Source organism: Cervus elaphus, chromosome 25, assembly GCF_910594005.1.
Source record: "Cervus elaphus chromosome 25, mCerEla1.1, whole genome shotgun sequence".
NCBI classification, from domain to species: domain Eukaryota; kingdom Metazoa; phylum Chordata; class Mammalia; order Artiodactyla; family Cervidae; genus Cervus; species Cervus elaphus.
This window is the reverse complement of record NC_057839.1, coordinates 19425154-19442988: the sequence shown is the minus strand read 5'-3', so window position 1 is coordinate 19442988 and position 17835 is coordinate 19425154. Positions and strand designations below refer to the sequence as shown.

General features: G+C 39.2%; 1 non-coding gene across 1 annotated transcript; it reads right to left on the bottom strand.

Moving 5' to 3' along the window:
- Positions 1–673: 673 nt before the first annotated feature.
- Positions 674–745, bottom strand: TRNAW-CCA. The gene has a single exon. It is a non-coding gene; the product is annotated as a tRNA-Trp (tRNA).
- Between the last annotated feature and the right edge of the window lie 17090 nt (positions 746–17835).

Here is a 17835-nt window from a genome sequence, read left to right as displayed (position 1 = left end):
ACATTTCCTTTAGGCAATTTCCCCAAACAGTGAAGTATTAATTTTTTTTAAAAATATTTTTACTAAAGAAAATAGTGAAAGTTTGTATATCAGGGGGCTTCCTTGGTGACTCAGATTGTAAAAAATCTGCCTGCATCGTGGGAGACCTGGGTTCAATCACTGGGTCAAGAAGATCCCCTGGAGAAGGGAATGACTACCCACCCCAGTGTTCTTGCCTGGAGAATTCCATGACCAGAAGAGCCATGGGGTCTCAAAGAGTTGGACATGTCTGAGAGACTAATGTACTTGTGTATCAGAGAATGAGTAATGAATAAGTCAATGTTTGTAAAGTGGGTGTGTGTACAGGTTTTTAATCAGTCATCCATGGTAAAGGAGATACAAAGGATTAGGTAAAACAAGAAATAGGATAATACATATTTTCTTACTTCCTTTTGTTATTAAATATAACCAAGTCATATTAAGATAATGACATATACATTTATCCTAGAGATATTGACATTTTGCTGTACTCACTTTCTGGCATGATACTTGATAGTAAAAAGGAAAGTGAAGTCACTCAGACATGTCTGACTCTTTGCGACCCTGTTGACTATAGCTTACCAGGCTCCTCCGTCCATGGGATTCTCCAGGCAAGAATACTGGAGTGAGTTACCATTTCCTTCTCCAGGGGATCTTCCCAACCCAGGGATCGAACCCGGGTCTCCCGCATTGGAGGCAGACGCTCTAACCTCTGAGCCACCAGGGAAGCCCTAATACTTGATAGTACTTGGGAGTAAATGCTTCCTTTCTGAATGCTGTTGTTTGGATCCCTACGAATATCCTGTGGATCCCTGCAAGGAGAATGTGGGGCATCCTGATGAGGGAGACATCATAGTGTACAGAGAGGATATCGAGGACCATGATGGTCACGCATTGGTAGATGGTTGTTGGAGCTAAGGAGAGTGGTTTTTATAGGCATAGGATGCTTAAAAGAGAGTGGAAGAGTTGGTCCTTCTTGTTTATGCATATTTTCAGGCAGTGGCATTCACACTTCATTTTGAGCTTAGAAAGCAGATGAATTAGTAATGTTGAAAGGAGGATGGGAAAAGAAACTAATAGTTATGGGCTGCCTGCTGGGTTCTATGCTAAGTACTTTTATGCCCACTATCTTCTAGAAGTTCAAAATGGAGGAGACCTGTCTGTAACAGCTGACACCTGAACATCAGATTCCTGGCAGAGAGGAATAGACTGGGGAAAATGTTCATCTGTTACCATCACACCACAGTAATAAATGTTGTTAATGTTAGACTTTTCCTACTGATTGAAAAATAGAAGTTAGAAGTTTTGCTTAGCAAGATTTTTGTATGAACTCTGAGCTAACATTTCCATTATGGGCTTTTCACCGTTACAGTGAAGAGGGGTGGGGAAATGATGGGTCATGACATCAAACCATATTCGCATATGAGTCTTCTTTTTTCTAACCTGATAGGTGCTGCAGTTGTAAATATGAGTGCTTTGATAAGTTTACTCTATCCTTACCGTGTATTGAAAGCAATCAAAGTTAGTGTGTATGTGTTTTAAATTATATCCACACGATGATTAAGTGATGTTTGAATGTGTGAGCTTTTGATTACAGTGACAGAATCCAGGTCTCAGAATTTAGAAAATATAAAGTGGCATGCAGGTTTATAAAAATAAATCTCTGATAGCAAAACAAAACAAGGATATTATAAATGAAACATTGTGTCTGATTGAATAACTGTGGAACCTTGGCATTTGGGTTCACTTATTTAATATGGAAGTGCTCACTATTTGACTGCCCCACAGATACAACATTCTCCCTGTCTTGACTGCCTCTCTTCCTGTTCACACATTTTTGCAAATTCCCAAATAGCTATATGGTGTATGTGAATGCTTAAAGAAAATCAGGTTTACCTTTAAATTTCTTTTAAAATGCTGTGACAACCCTTGAGCCCTGTTGTGTGGCTGGATATACACTGAGGTTTCCCAAGGCCCTCACATTGCTGGTTTTTCAGGTTGTGATGTGGCCAGAAGCTTAAGGTGCTCTGTTATCACCTTGGTCCATTGGCTTAGTCCTCTGATCCAGAGACCTGCTCATGTCTTTCATCAGTACCTCATGTCATTGGAAGGAAAGTCATCTGTTTTCAACATAAAACCCTCCTTTCCACACTTGTTTCACCCTAGGAAGATACTAATGTACAGAGGTCTAGAATAGTATAGTCTCTAGAATCATTAGTTGAGTCTAAATAACCCCCTGGTTTCCTTACCTTACCAGCTAGGACATATTCACTCAGAAAGAGCCCTCAGCCCATGCTGGGTGCTCTCCAGACTCTTTTCAACCACTCACACCTCCTATTTCTCCCCCATCCCCACCCAAAGATATCTGGGTTTACTTTCCCAAATTCCAGGCTGTTATGACTCATACAGTTCAAGAGAGTAGAAGAATGAACCACATCGCTCTCTGCTCTAATGTAGAACTTAGTTCATACTAGCACTGTCTTGAACTCTCATTTTGGGTCTACTGGGACTGCTTGGCAGCCTTCTTTTTCCCTGACCCCTAGACTTTCCTCAGAGCAGAGTTGGGTGAGATAGAGTCTTCCACATGATCCAGCTCTGCAAGGACTGTGCTGGGACTGTGAATCTGCAGAACTTGTTCAAATGAATAAGCCATTAGGTTTAGGCTTGTCTATTGATTTCTCAAAGCCTATGTTGCTTCTTTTAGATCCTGAGAATGTGAACAAGTACTTATATTCCATGCTGCATAAGGTTGCTTTGTACATGTTTTTAAATGAACCAATGTGACATAAATTACCTTGAAAATGTAATAGTACTGGGTCAGATGTTAGTATCCTTTTGGAGGCTGTCATTAATTGCATGTTCAGATTACAGCATGAGGAAAGGTCATCCATGCTCGCTAATTCTGCCAACTGTACTGTCAGCTGGGAGAGCTGTTTAAGAATGTGGCTTAGTTTAAGGACAGGACATCCTCTTACAAACCTGTCTCTGAGGTGGGAACTATTTGCATTAAGATATTTATTTATTCATGAATTTTCCAGAGCACAGGGAGAATGATTGAAGTTTCCCTTCTCCTTAAGAATGCACGAGTTTTGCTTTATTAGTTGTTACAGGCTTCTTGATTTTTAGTTTAAATGGCTCAGAGGGCCTTGATTTCTTGCTCTCAAGACATTGGCCCTTGGCTAATCTGCCAAAGCCAATCTTAGCCACCTTCAGGGCATTTGAAGAAATCTTGTAAGGTCAGGACACCAATTCTCACCAGAGCACCCCTGTTCAGGTATCATCTCCATTCCCACTGATGGAATTTTATTTATAGCTTTCGTAAATTAAAGTATGTGTGAAAATTAATTTGAATGAGGTTGTCATTCTCCCAGGGAGAAACACGGAGGGGAAAAATTGTAACAGAAGCAAAGAGCTGGCTTAAGTGGGAGACAGTTCAGAATGAAGGCAGATGCTCAGTTCTAGACTAGGATTGCAGATGATATTTGATGGTAGAGAGTAAAGCAGAGATATTGCCTCAGGGAGTCTCATCTCAGAGAGCTGAGCTTGAAGTGGGGAGTCCTCGCTGTGGTCTTAAGAGAAGGGAACTAATATTTAGGCATCTGTGTGCACCACGTGCCTCTGTTTACATCACCTCCTTTAAACAGATGGTGGGCTTCACACTGCCAGAGAGCAGGACCACAGAAAGGAGCACGCTATTGGAGACTCAGACAGAAGATAGGCAGGGTGAAAGGAAGAAATTTCTCCAAGAGCTGGACATAGGTGGAAAGCTTCAGACACAACCATGACATAGATGACCACAGAGAAGGCCCAGAAAGGCGTGACCCAAAGTTGGAGACAAAAGTTACAGAATTGAAGAATTCATTGAAGTGGGAATGCTGGGCTCTAGAGCAACATTGTGCACCTTATTGTGATTATTTTGAATGGCTTGTACCCCAAAGGTGAGCTGTTACAAGACTGTCTGAGATTTCTCTAGCCTTCATGGTGACTTATACTCCCTGGTTCCCAAGTTCTTATTTAGGAACCACTCCTGGGTTCGATCCCTGGATCTAGAAGACCTTCTGGAGAAGTGAATAGCTACCCACTCCAGTATTCTTGCCTGGAGAACTCCATGGACAGAGGAGCCTGGAGGGCTGCAGTCCATGGGGTCACAAAGAGTCGGACATGACTTAGCAGCTAAACAACAGCAGCAGCAATGGTATAGTTATCAATTTGGGAGTAACTAGGGGTAGAGGTTAAGGAAAAGCTGGAGAGGGGAGAATTCTCTCATTCTTCCTTCTTCCTTTTTGAAGGTCTTTCAAAGCCAAAGCAATGGGAGACTTTTGCTTCCACCACGGTGATGGGGACTCCAGGTGGCTGGAAAATCACAGTTCTTTCCTGGACTGCGCTGGCTTCCTTCAGCTGTAGTCATGGGCACAGTTTCCCACATTGTTGTGTCTAAGAGCCTTCTGTGACCTTTTTTTAACTGGAGTATAATTGCTTTATAATCTTGTATTAGTTTCTGCTATACAGCAAACTGAATCAGCTATGTATACGAATACATATATCCCCTCCCTCTTGGACCTCCCCATCCCCACCCCACCCATCTAGGTCATCACAGAGCATAGAGCTAAATCTGTCAATTTGTCTCACACCCCGACCCCACCCCCGCTGCCCATAATGGGTATGGTCTGTCCTTCTTGGGCTCTGTAGATACATATTGCTAAAAGAAAGCTCAGTGACTGGAATTTCTCTCCCATTATATACTTAAGCTTCAGGATTCCTTCTCACTTCTTGGGGAGCAGTACCAGAGGGATGGAAGGTTTATCCCTGTTCTACCGTGATATTGCAGGACTGTGCAAATGCTTGGCTTGAACCTGCAATGCCACAGGCTCATATTTGTTTGTGCAGAGATGATTCATTCAGCACATCTCTGTGTCAGAATATGCCTTGCTCATTATGAAGGTGTTTCATCATGAAATATGAGGTCAGTGACTGATGAAACCCAGTCAAATAAAACATCAATATAAAGATGTGATATATCTATTCCATTATTAAAAAGAATTAGGAAGATTCTGGTTCATAATGCAGTTTCTGGAGAGAGCTGAAGGAATATAGAGTTGATTTTAGTACTAATCACACTGAAAGTGAGAGTGTTAGTTTCTCAGTCATGTCTGACTCTTTGTGACCCCATGGACTGTAATCCACCAGGCTCCTCTGGGTGTGGAATTCTCCAGGCAAGAATACTGGAGTGGGGTTGTCTGCCACTAAAACCAATTGGTCTCATGTTTAAGTGCTGGAAACAGAGAAAAAAAAAGGTCAAGCCTAGACTCTGAAGCACAAATTCCAAAAGAGCCCCAGTGCCCCCCCCCCCCTTGTTTCCCCTTGCAAATAAATAGGGCCCCAAAGGAGAGACAGTCCATCCAGGAGGATTTCAAAATGTGGCTATTCCAGATCTCCTTGGATTCTCCACTTTGGCATTAAAAACCCCGGCATTATTGCCAGCTATACAGGATTTGAGCCTGAACCTGTGTTCTAGAGCAGGAATCTCCAAACAAGAAGCAAGAGGACGTAGTTCCCATTTCACAGAAGTCTTGCCATCACTGGGGAGTTGGGACTAGGAGCTGGAGGTACTGAGGGTGAAACCTCGAATCAGAAGTATTGCTGAAAGGACATGAGTATGGAAGAATCTGGAGGTAAGGAGAGCAGGTAGAGGCTTTTGGGCTAGTTCATGAGGATAAGGGTCTCACCTAAGGAGACAGAGTTGGAATAAGGAAGACAAAGAATATTTGAGAAATGTTTCAAGGGTAAAATCTCCAGTACAACCACACCTCTTAAAGTTTAAATGTTTGATCCCTCTTTGATGTCTCATGGGATCTTCAAGTGTAAGAGTGAGGAAGCTCAGGATGGATGTCCAGAATATAGACTCAACCTCATTCTAGTCACACACCTTACAGTTGACAGCCTCTGCCACCACGACCACCAACGCGAAATTATTTATACCTCTAAATTTCTTACTTTCAAGTCTCTTCTGTGTTCTCCTAATTCCCCAGGAAATCCTGTGTCCCAGTTTGAACTATCAAATTTTATAAATAATTGTGATTCACTTGACTGAAGTTTTATTAATTTTTTTGTTTTGGTTTACTGTTTTAAAATCAACTCTCCCCCTAGGAGATACAGCAATGAAGGAAAATAAAAGAAACCTGTGCTTATTGTAACTCACCCTACATAAATCATCTTACGCTTGGTGAATGGGAAAATGGCTATTTGTGCAAGGCTGCAAATTTAATGTACTCAGGCACATTTAGGAACAGAAAATGACGAGTATTAAAGGAGAGCATTCAAAAAAATGTCGTTCTAAGACATTGCAGGCTTGTTTTTGCTCTTCTGCTCTAAAATATTCTCTGTACTTAGAATTGTCCAGGAGTCAAGGGGAGCAGTTTTTATGTTATCAGATTCAGTGTGAACCTGTGTTATAAGCAGGTCCAGGGAAACCTAAGCATTTCTCTCAGGATTACAGAAGAGATGGTAATCATCACATAGGACTATGTCTACATGGGAAGAGAAGCAGACCAAAAGAGACAGGTCTCTGGGCAGGATCTTTTTCACAAGTTGTTTTAAACTTCCTGACGTGGACCAATTCCCCAAGAATTCAAGTACAGATCCTTGAGGCAAACTTAGGATTTGAATTTGAATTTTTAAGGTTGGGTTTAAGCTTGGGTCCTGGAAATGTGCATTTTTGTAAAAGTTCTTCAAGTGCATAGAAGACATGATCATGTTCATGAGCTTTATTTCTGATAGTTGGGACTAGAATGTAAGAAACTAAGAAATGGGTTTGACATCTTCTTTATCTGCTCATCCATGGATGGGCATTTAGGTGCTTCCATGTCTTGGCTCTTGTAAATAGTGCTGCAGTAAACATTGGGGTGCATGTGTCTTTTAGAATTATGATTTTCTCAGTGTATATGTCCAGGAGTGGGATTGCTAGGTCATATGGTAGTTCGATTTTTAGTTTTATGAGGAATCTCCATACCATTCTCTGTAGTAGCTGTACCAATTTACATTCCCACTAACAGTGCAAGAGGGTTCCCTTTCCTCCACACCTTCTCCAGCATTTATTGTTTGTAGGTTTTTTAAGATGGACGTTCTCACTGGGTGTGGCGCTACCTCTTTGTGGTTTCGATTTGCATTTCTCTAACAATCTGTGATGTTGAACATCTGGTACATATACACAATAGACTATTACTCAGCCACTAAAAAGGAAAAAATAGGGTCATTTGTAGAGATGTAGATAGACCTAGAAACTTTCACACAGAGGGAAGTAAGTGAAAAAGAGAAAGGTAAATATTGTGTGTTAATGCATATATGTGGAATCTAGAAAAATGGTACAGGTGAACCTATTTGTAGGGCAGGAATAGAGACACAGACACAGAGAACAGACATGTGGACAAAGTGGGGAAAGAGGACAGGGGGACAAATTGGGAGCGTAGCATTGACATATACACACCACCACCTGTGAAATAGATAGTTGGAGGCTGCTGTGTAGCACGGGGTGTTCAGCCCAGTGCTCTGATGATCTAGATGGATGGGATGGAGGTGGGTGGAAGCGAAGCTCAAGAGGGAGGGGATATATGTAGACACATAGCTGGTTCACTTCGCTGGGCAGCAGAAACTAACATAGCACTATAAAGCAACTATAGTTAAATTAACAAAAAAACAAACAAATGGAGTTGAGTTTTCCTGTACCTCTAGGTTTTCTTTCTTTCTTATAAAACATAAGGCTCCCAGATCCCTCCAGAATCTAAAATGCTATGATTCAATAAATAAGAACTTTAGTACTTACATTCTGTTTTTGTGTCTTCAGGTTCAGAAACTGATTTTCAGAGCTTGCTGTTAATGTAGATGGAGTTTGTGGCTGACGACAGAGCCCATTCAAAGGACTCCAAGGAGGTTTTTCTCCCTCAGAACATCAGCACTAATCTGCTTTCAGTTTTGAAAATTTCTGCATCAGAGGAATGGGTTAAAGTGAAGTGTCTTAGTTACATACTTAAGTCCTCTGTTGTAGGAGTTAATAATTGCATTAACAAGTTGATAATTCAGTTAAGTTCAGTCACTCAGTCGTGTCCAACTCTTTGTGACCTCATGGACTGCAGCATGCCAGGCTTCCTTGTCCATCACCAACTCCCGGAGCTTACTTAAACTCATCTCCATCGAGTAAGTGATACCATTCAGTCATCTCATCCTCTGCCATCCCCTTCTCCTTCTGCCTTCAATCTTTCCCAGCATCAGGATCTTCTCAAATGAGTCAGTTCTGTGCATCAGGTGGCCTAAGTATTGGAGTTTCAGCTTCAACATCAGTCCTTCCAATGAATATTCAGGACTGATTTCCTTTAGGATGGACATGTTGGATCTCCTTGCAGTCCAAGAGATTCTCAAGAGTCTTCTCCAACACCACAGTTCAAAAGCATCGTTCTTCAGCACTCAGGTTTCTTTATAGTCCAGCTCTCACACCCATACATGACTACTGGAAAAACCATAGCTTTGATTAGATGGACCTTTGTTGGCAAAGTAATGTCTCTGCTTTTTAATATGCTGTCTAGGTTGATCATAGCTTTTCTTCCAAGGAGCAAGTGTCTTTTAATTTCATGGCTGCAGTCATCATCTGCATTGATTTTGGAGCCCAATAAAATAAACTCTTTCACTATTTCCATTGTTTCTATTGATAATAGTTTTGCACCAAATATTTTAGCATTTCTCAGCCACTTTTTCTATCATGACACCTATGACTAATAATGTTCATATGTGCTGCCCCTTCTCATGGATCCAATCAGGGTTGTGTCTGATGCCCAACCATATCTACTCTTTTCCTTCCTATTATGAAAGCATCTCAGAATACAAAGAGTGACTCTTTGATTGCAACTCTTCTGACTGTGTGAATTCACTAGAATTGCCATAAACTGGGTGGCTTAAACAACAGAAATCTATTGTCTCAGTCTTGAAGGTTAGGAAGTCCGAAATGAAAGTATTGGCAGAGTTCGCTCCCTTGAGGGATGGATCTGCTCCAGGCTTCTCTTCTTGGCTTATAGGTGGCCATCTTCTTTCTGTGTCCTCTTTCCAGGCACATCTGTCTCTGTGTCAAATTCCTCTTTAGTAAGAGAACACCAGTCATATTGGGTTAAGATCCATGCGAATAACTAGATCTTAACTTGATCTTCTGTGAAGACTTTATTACCAAGTAAAGTTACATTCACAGATTTTAAAGGTTAAAATTTTAACATTTTGGGGAGGATACAATTAAACTTATAATGGTGTTACTCTGTTGTGTGGTGGCATTGACAGAAATTTAGTGAGTTAATTTATGAGTTGGGTCATGGTCCTTTGGAAATTAATAAAAATATAGAGAAGTTTTTGTGGTGTGAGATGGAGAGACTAAAGATGGAGCACAGGGACTTCGCTGGTGGTCCCGTGGTTAAGACTTTGCCTTCCAATGCAGGGGGTGTGGATTTGATCCCTGGTCAGGGAGCTAAGATCCTGCATGCCTTGTGGCCATAAAACCAAAACATAAAACAGAAACAATATTGTGACAAATTCAATAGAGACTTTAAAAGTGGCCCACATTAAAAAAAACAAACAAACAAACAACAACAACAACTTAAGAAAACAAGATGGAGCACAGAAACTTCCAGGAGCATGACTGGCCTAGATTGAAAGACCTTAGGGTTAGTCGCTCAGTCATGTCCGACTACTTGCGACCCAATGGACTGTAGCTCAGTGCCGGCTCCTTTGTCTGTGGGATTCTCCAGACATGAATACTGGAGTGCGTTGCCATTCCCTTCTCCAGGGGATCTTCCTGACCTTCCAGCAAATGTAAATGAAGATTGTGGGAAGGGTTGACATAACTAGGAATACTACTTTAGGAGAGTTGCAAGGATACCAAATATTACAAACTAGGAAATGGCAACCCACTCCAGTACTCTTGCCTGGAAAATTCCATGGATGGAGGAGCCTAGTTACAGTCCATGGGATGCAAAGAATTGGACACGACTGAGCAACTTCACTGACTGTCAGCCTTCTTTATGTAGAAGACCGCCTCCTACAGGTAAGTTTGGGAAGGGTATTGTTACTAGAGTAGTAGCTGTTTTGCATCTCTGCTCCTGAGTTTAATAGCATTAAATTTTTATGATGTATCACCATTTTATTATAATAAAGAAACATTCATCACATCATCATTAAAATTAGTACTTTATATCAAACTGTGCACTGACATAGATTTTGAAGATAATACAGGAAATAGTCTGGGAAATAGTCTGGGAAAGGGGAAGGTATTTGGTAGTATTTTGGAAGTAGATGGCGGTGTCTGCTTGTACTGCCATCAGGAAATTGTGCACATCTTTCCCTGACTTCATGTTCATTTTGATATCTTGAGATTCTTCAAGATTGGAGAATTTACACTATGACAAATCACAAGTGCTACAAATTAAGGCTTCAACTTTTACTTTGAAAGTTGGTTATTAAACATTCACCAGAAATAAACTGCAGTTTTAAGCAGATTAATATACCCTGGTTTAGAGGGGCATTTACAAGAAAAAACCTGTCTTTTTTGATAACAAGAATAGCTGTTTATTGTACCATGCTTTACAATAGTGTGAAGATGAGCAATACGGCTAGTTTAAGAAACAGATGAAATGAATTTGAACTACAACCTAGTAGTGACTTGTAAAGCTGTTGAGCAAATTGTCAAGGTAATTCTGGTATGTGAAATACATTCACTAAGAAGAGTTCAAATCCACACTCTCTGCTTCCCTGACACAAGATGATTAATAGGAGGGCTAGAAGGATCAGCATTTCCATAGAAAACCCTGGAAATCAGAGAGTTCCAAGCTGTCATTAGTTGAATTTTAAATTTTCAAATTAAAAAAAAAAGGCTAATTAAACATGTGTTATTTGATTCATGTATTTTATGGGTAGTTGGATAATATGCACTAATGTCAAGAAAAACAAGCTTAGAACCTACAACTGGGTCATATACAATGCCTTCTTTTACACATTGATTTGCCTTTTTCCACCTGGAATTAGAGAAGCACTAAAATGTCACCTTTCTCTGAATAAGGTGCATCTTAAGCTTTAATGTGTTAGCAGATCTCCTGAGAACCTTGTTAAAAAGTTTAGATTCTCATTCAGCAACTCTGGGCTGGGGCCTTTGCTGCTGGTCCCCTGAGTACACTCTGGGTAGCAAGGATCTAGAAATCCTTCAGAGAATTCTCAGCATGGAGACACCCCTAAGTGCATGTGTTCCTCCTCCTCGCTCACTGTGCTTTCAGCGGCACTAAACTACACATGATTGGAAGGTTTTCTGTTTCTGCTCTGCTCTGCTTCCTTTTAATTTATACTCATTTAATGATTGATGATAACAGTGCTCTCCCCTACAAATTTCTCTGAGGTCATTGCTTCTTAACATTTAAACCTGTTCTATTTTATTTTATTTTTTCTCCCTAAGGCTTGGAACTAACTGGAATTCTCTGTAATTCCACACAACTTCCAGTAGAGGTCATTGCCTTGTTACAGAAATATTTTCATATTTTTTTTTGCCTACGAGATAGTTCAGTGGCTGGGATGACTTTGCGTTCTCTGGGAGAAAGTCAGAATGGAGGATCAGTTATCTCCAAGGTCGCTGGTTTGCCCTAATATCCCCTCCATGCGAAAGCGGGAGCCCTTCCACCTTCTTCTGATCACTTCATCAAGTGTTGAAGATGGACAGGGTTTCCCAACCACCTGGAAGGAATTAAGGTAAAGCCAGCTGAGGCATGGCTAAATTAGGGTTCCAAAATTTAAATGTAGTACTGGTTTTCTAGGGCTGCTGAAACAAAGCACCACAGGCCTGGTGACTTAAACTGCTGGAATTTACTCTCTCACAGTTCTAGAGGCTGGATGTCCTGGATTAAGCGTTGGTGGGGTTGGCTCTTTCTAAGGGAAAGATATGTTCCAGGCCTCGCTTTTGGACTTGTTAGATGGTTGTTTTCTCCCTGCTGTCTTTACATCCTCTTCCCTCTATGTGTCCGTTCCACACTTCCTGTTCTTATAAGGATGTCAGTCATGTTGGATTAGGGCCCACCCCAAGGAACTCATTCCAATTCAGTTACCCCTTTGGAGACTCTCTAGTAAATACAATTAAGTTCCGAGGTATGAAGGTGTTAGGACTTTAGCATATGAATTTTTGAGGGGACCCAATTTAACTCATAACATGCAGGTAAACAGACAAACTGTCCTGAGAAAACAGGACTTCTTTGAAAAATCTTGCTCTGTGTACAGCTATACTTTGTCTGGAAAAATTCAAATTGAAGCTTTGTCTTTTTCCTCCATTACCTGAGCATGTCTGGAAAATTAAATTAAAATAAAAATCAGCTCCCTTTGTCTTTAGTAGTTCATTTTTTTTTGGTAGGTGCTAACTTTTGAAGGCCAATCTAGAAGATCATAGGGGAGGAGAAGTCTGAAGCAGACAGGGTGCAGAACTTCCAGTTACATAATCCAGACCAGAGGCATTTGTTCCTAAATTACCTCCCACTAGTTCCTGTAACACAGTTTCTTCATTCTTTCATTTTCTGTTGAGTTGCCTTCTTTTTCATGACATCCTTCCAGATCACATGAACTGATAATAAGTTTCTCTTCTTTGAATTCATTAATTCCTAAAGCATACTCCAAAGTACTCATTATATTTTAATACTCTGGGAATACATACTTGAACATCAATCCCTTCTCCCTAGTAACTTACTATAATAAAGTAGAAATGTTTGTAAGAGATGTGTGGCCCAGTGCCATTACAGGATAGTTGGTAAGAAGTAGCTCTGTGGGGGAATCAGGAGATTTTGCTATGTCATCATCCTGACGTTTATTTATATGCCTTAGCAACCCTCCCCTTACCCACTCATGATTTATTATCTCTGTGGAACTGTACAGTCTAGGTGCTCAATGAATGATTTTCAAAGAACGAATAAAATCAAGTGTTACAATTCTGTTACTCAGGAATAAATGTTAAGGTACTGTTCTGTAAGGCAGGTTTACTTGGGTGATCTGCCCATTTTGGGCATCAATCCTAGTTCAACAGGGTCCATACAGGCCACATAACTATAATTTCTGGCCCCAGGGGGACTTTGTCAGAACAACAAAAGATATGCTGTAAATACCTGAACACAAATTATAGGCTTGGAACTTTATATTATAGAATTTAGCTATTTTGTAGATGCAACAACTAAAATATTATAGACTAGGGTTTTGAGATTCGCATTTTACTTCCTCCTTTCTAAGAAAATAGTGAAAACTTTGGTCATCTCTGGCTGAGAGAATTGTCTCTTTTGATCTCCTTCAGATTTTCAGGTTTATTACATTAGTTCTCCTATAAGTATTTTACCCTGTTCTGTTCTATGCTGTTAGTGTCAAGATGGTCATTTCTTCACAGTAGAGCCCCTTTGAATTAAAATAAAGATTCTGAATTTGCTTTGGGCCCATTTTAAGGAGAGGGGCTTCATTCACTGCACCAGGAGTGGTACCTTATAGTTGTCTGAACAAGGATACTGTCCCAGGAGATTCTCTCTCTACACAGTTTGTGCCTGGGCTCATTATGTCCTATTGGTATTTTTATTTTATTTTTTAAAATTTTGCACTGGTTAAATGTTTAGATAAAAATGAGGATACTGTGTGGAAGCTATTCATGAGGTTTACTTGTCAGTTTATTGCAAATTGCATCCCTCTTCCCAGGAAAAACACATTCTGTTTCCTTCAATTTCTTTTATAAGCAATGACAGTATATATTAACAGAGGGCAGGAATAAATCATTGGGTTTAAGTGTTAATGATCATCCAATAATAAAATGTGATAGGATTATATTAGAATTGCAAAATTGGTCTATTTATTAAGAGTGGCATGCTATCAAATTATAAGCCTCAGAGGACAAAAGGATAATTATAATCTTCTAAATGTAAAAAGTTAAACTCTTTTGAAAGTCAGTTTTATTATTTTCCTATAAGTTACGGCCAAATAAGGTTAACTCTGAAAATGTCTGATATGTGAAAAGATAGATTTTATTAGTATTTAAATGAGCCCTCATCTTATAACATTTTCTGGTAATTTTTAGAAGAGTTCTACTTTTTTGATATCTTCATTATGCATAAAGATGTTAAGGTCTGATTGATAACATGGAAATTAATATGATTTTAAAATGTTTAGTTCAGTATTATAAAATTATTAGCTGCAAGTATACTACAAGCTCTAAAAGTTCATTACAAAACATGTTATGAAATACATTAATTTAGAAAGCTTTATATACTATCTGATGACTTGAAAGAAAAGGCAGTGTGAGCATTAACCCAAACATAGGTACTCTTGCCTGGAAAATCCCATGGATGGAGGAGCCTGGTAGGCTGCAGTCCATGGGGTTGTGAAGAGTCAGATGCGACTGAGCGACTTCATTTTCACTTTTCACTTTCACTTTTCATTTTCATTTTCACTTTTCACTTTCATGCATTTCCCATTTCATGGGAAATGGCAACCCACTCCAGTGTTCTTGCCTGGAGAATCCCAGGGACGGAGGAGCCTAGTGGGCTGCCGTCTATGGGGTCGCACAGAGCTGGACACGACTGAAGCAACTTAGCAGCAGCAGCAGCAGGATCTCAAAGCGGGAATTCAAATTTCACCTAGAAACTTGACTGACTACTTATAGAACTTTCTCTACAAAACTGAACAAACCACTTCTCTGATAATATCTGCTAACTTATTTGGATGTTCTTTGAGCCCAAGTTGAGTAACCTTGATCTGGTGCATTGTCTTGACACTTGAGTTGAGCAGATCCCTTGGAGAAGGGTATGTAAACCTACTCCAGTATTCTTGCTTGGAGAATCCCATGGGCAGAGGAATTTGGTGGGCTTGAGTCCATGGGGTTGCAAAGAGTTGGATACGACTGAAGCGACTTAGCAACAAAGCAACACATTTTCCTCTCGTTTTTTTTCTTTTCTTTAAAAAATTTTTTTTAAATTTTATATTGGAGTGTATTTGATTAACAATGTTATGTTAGTTTCAGGTATATAGCAAAGTGATTCAGTTGTACATGAATATATTCTTTTTCAAATTCTTTTCCCATTTAGGTTATTACAGAGTACTGAGCAGAGTTCCCCATGCTATATAGTAGGTCCTTGTTAGTTGTCTGTTTTAAATAAAGCAGGGTGTACATATCATTATGAGGATTTGATATAATTAATCCATGGCTGTTTCCTGAAACTCTGTTGACTTCTATAACACTTTTGTTACTAGGGTTAGTTTATTGGCTTTGGATTGTAGGTTGCCTTCCTCAGCTTTAGACACAATTCTGGGACTACAGGAGAAATTCCCACCGACTATCTGGTTACTAGATATTTAAGTCTGATATATCAACAATCATTATGTTACTAGGCTGGTTCACCAACCTTCTCAAACTTCTGTCTCAAATTGTATAGGTACTTTGAGTGCTTGTGTAAATCTAATCAGTATATGAGCCCTCAGGATTATGAAGAATCAAAAAGCCACAGTTTTTTGCTTCCCTCTCTTGGGAATATTATTAAATGAAAGACAGTCTGATACTGTTAAAAAAAAAATCATTTCTGGGGAGTAGAATTGGGTTTGGACTGGAATTAAGTGACAGCTGTTGAAACCGTAACAACATAGTATGTATTTTCCTTCTTTTATCAATGTTGCAGTTTCTTCTTTCTGAGAAAAAAGATTGCAATTGATTAAATTCTTGGAAATTAGCTCTAAGGTGGACTTAAATGGTTTAGCATTAATCTCCCTTGGGCAGTTTTTGCTATTGTCCACTTACAGTACTTTGATCCTAATGTTTTGCCTTGGTTGGGTTCTATTCTTCCTTTATCAAGCTCAATAATTGGGAGCCCATTCTCCATTATAGTTGTACTATTTGTTTCATTTTCTGTGAGAAACATTTTCCAGTATGCTGTCTAAGGTATAATTCAGTTAGTGGAGGCTTTGTCCTAACCAATGCCTCCTTAATGGCAACTATTTTACTCTGCTTGGGCAGATGAAGTTAACTAGCTTTCATTTAAGGCAAGTAAGAGGTAGGAATAAACATCTGCTTTTTTCTTGATCCGAATCTGATAGCACTGGCTGACAGATATACATTAACGGTCTTTGTAAAAGACCTTGTGCAATTTGAAGATTTACGGTTGGTGAAAAGGAGGCAAGAAAAGGGAATTATAGTTTTGCAGTATTTTACATGGTGAACAGTTTCTTTCTAAAACCTTTAATGACAAGTCTCCTCTAGTTCTCCTCTGATTTCCCTGGCTGTTCATTTCTAGTTCCTTTTTGTGCTCCTCTTTTTTTTTTTCTTTTAAATATACCTCTGTAATTTGTCTTTGGATGACCTTCTCTAAATGAATGGCTTCAAGCAGTACACTTACTGTTACCATTCACGGTTCTGCTGAGCTGCACACTTGCCCACACAGCTGCTTGTAGGGTAGTTCTAGGTCCAACCTCCAGGTGGTGAGACTTACACATCCTCTGACCATTTAATTGATAATGTGAAACATATTAACCATGTCTGCTTTTCCTCCCTTCACAGGCAATGTTCTACAAGTCTTCTGCATTGTTTTTTCTAATTTTTACTTTATATTGAGGTATAATTGATTTACAATATTGTGTTAGTTTCAGGTGTATAGCAGAGTGATTCAGCCATACATACATGTTTATCTATTTTTTCCAGATTCTTCTCCCATATATGTTATTACAGAATATTGAGTAGAGTTCCCTGTGCTGTACAGTAGGTCTTTGCTGATGATCTATTTTATATATATTAATGTGTATAGGATAAATTAATGGACAGGAGTTTGGATAAACTCCAGGAGTTGGTGATGGACAGGGAGGCCTGGTGTGCTGCAGTAATGAGGTCACAAATAGTTGGACATGACTGAGCGACTGAACTGAACTGATAGGATAAATTGGGAGTTTCAGATTAACATATCTTTTACTTGGCTTTACTTCAATATCTCTTATATTGCTCCCTTCCTTTCCAAACTAATTCCTCTGTATTTTAGTTATACACTAGAAATCACTAGATTGTAGACCATTATCTATAGTTTCCCTCTTGCATATCTTATCAAATATCTTTTCAAAATGGACAGAGAATCTGCTTGAAATCTTTTAACATTCCCCAAAATATTCCCTTCAAAGTTCTTCATTTAACACATGAGATAAAGCCCCTGGGCACATATCTAGTCATATTTTTGTCTACTGTACATTTAAAAAATACTGCATTGTCATTTTATCAGATAAGAGAGTTCTATAACTCGCTTGATTTTTTTAGTTGTTCATTTTGCTTATGTGCTAAACTGTTTATCATAAAAGGATAATGAATTTTGAGTGATTTCCTTCTTTATTGATAACATTCTATTGTTCTTTCCTTTAATCCATTAATGTAGTAATTATTCAAAATTAAATTAAATTATTCAAAATTATTCAAAATTAAATAAACATTATCCTCAGTGGTGAAAAATTGAAAGCATTTCCCCTAAAGTCAGGAACAAGACAAGGGTATCCACTCTCAGCACTACTATTCAACATAGTTTTGGAAGTTTTAGCACAACAATCAGAGAGGAAAAAAAATAAAAGGAATTAAGATTGGAAAAGAAGAAGTAAAACTCTCACTGTTTGCAGATGACATGACCCTCTACATAGAAAACCGTAAAGACTCCACCAGAAAATTACTAGAGCTAATCAATGAATATAGTAAAGTTGCAATATATAAAATTAACACACAGAAACCCCTTGTATTCCTATACACTAACAATGAGAAAAGAGAAAGAGAAA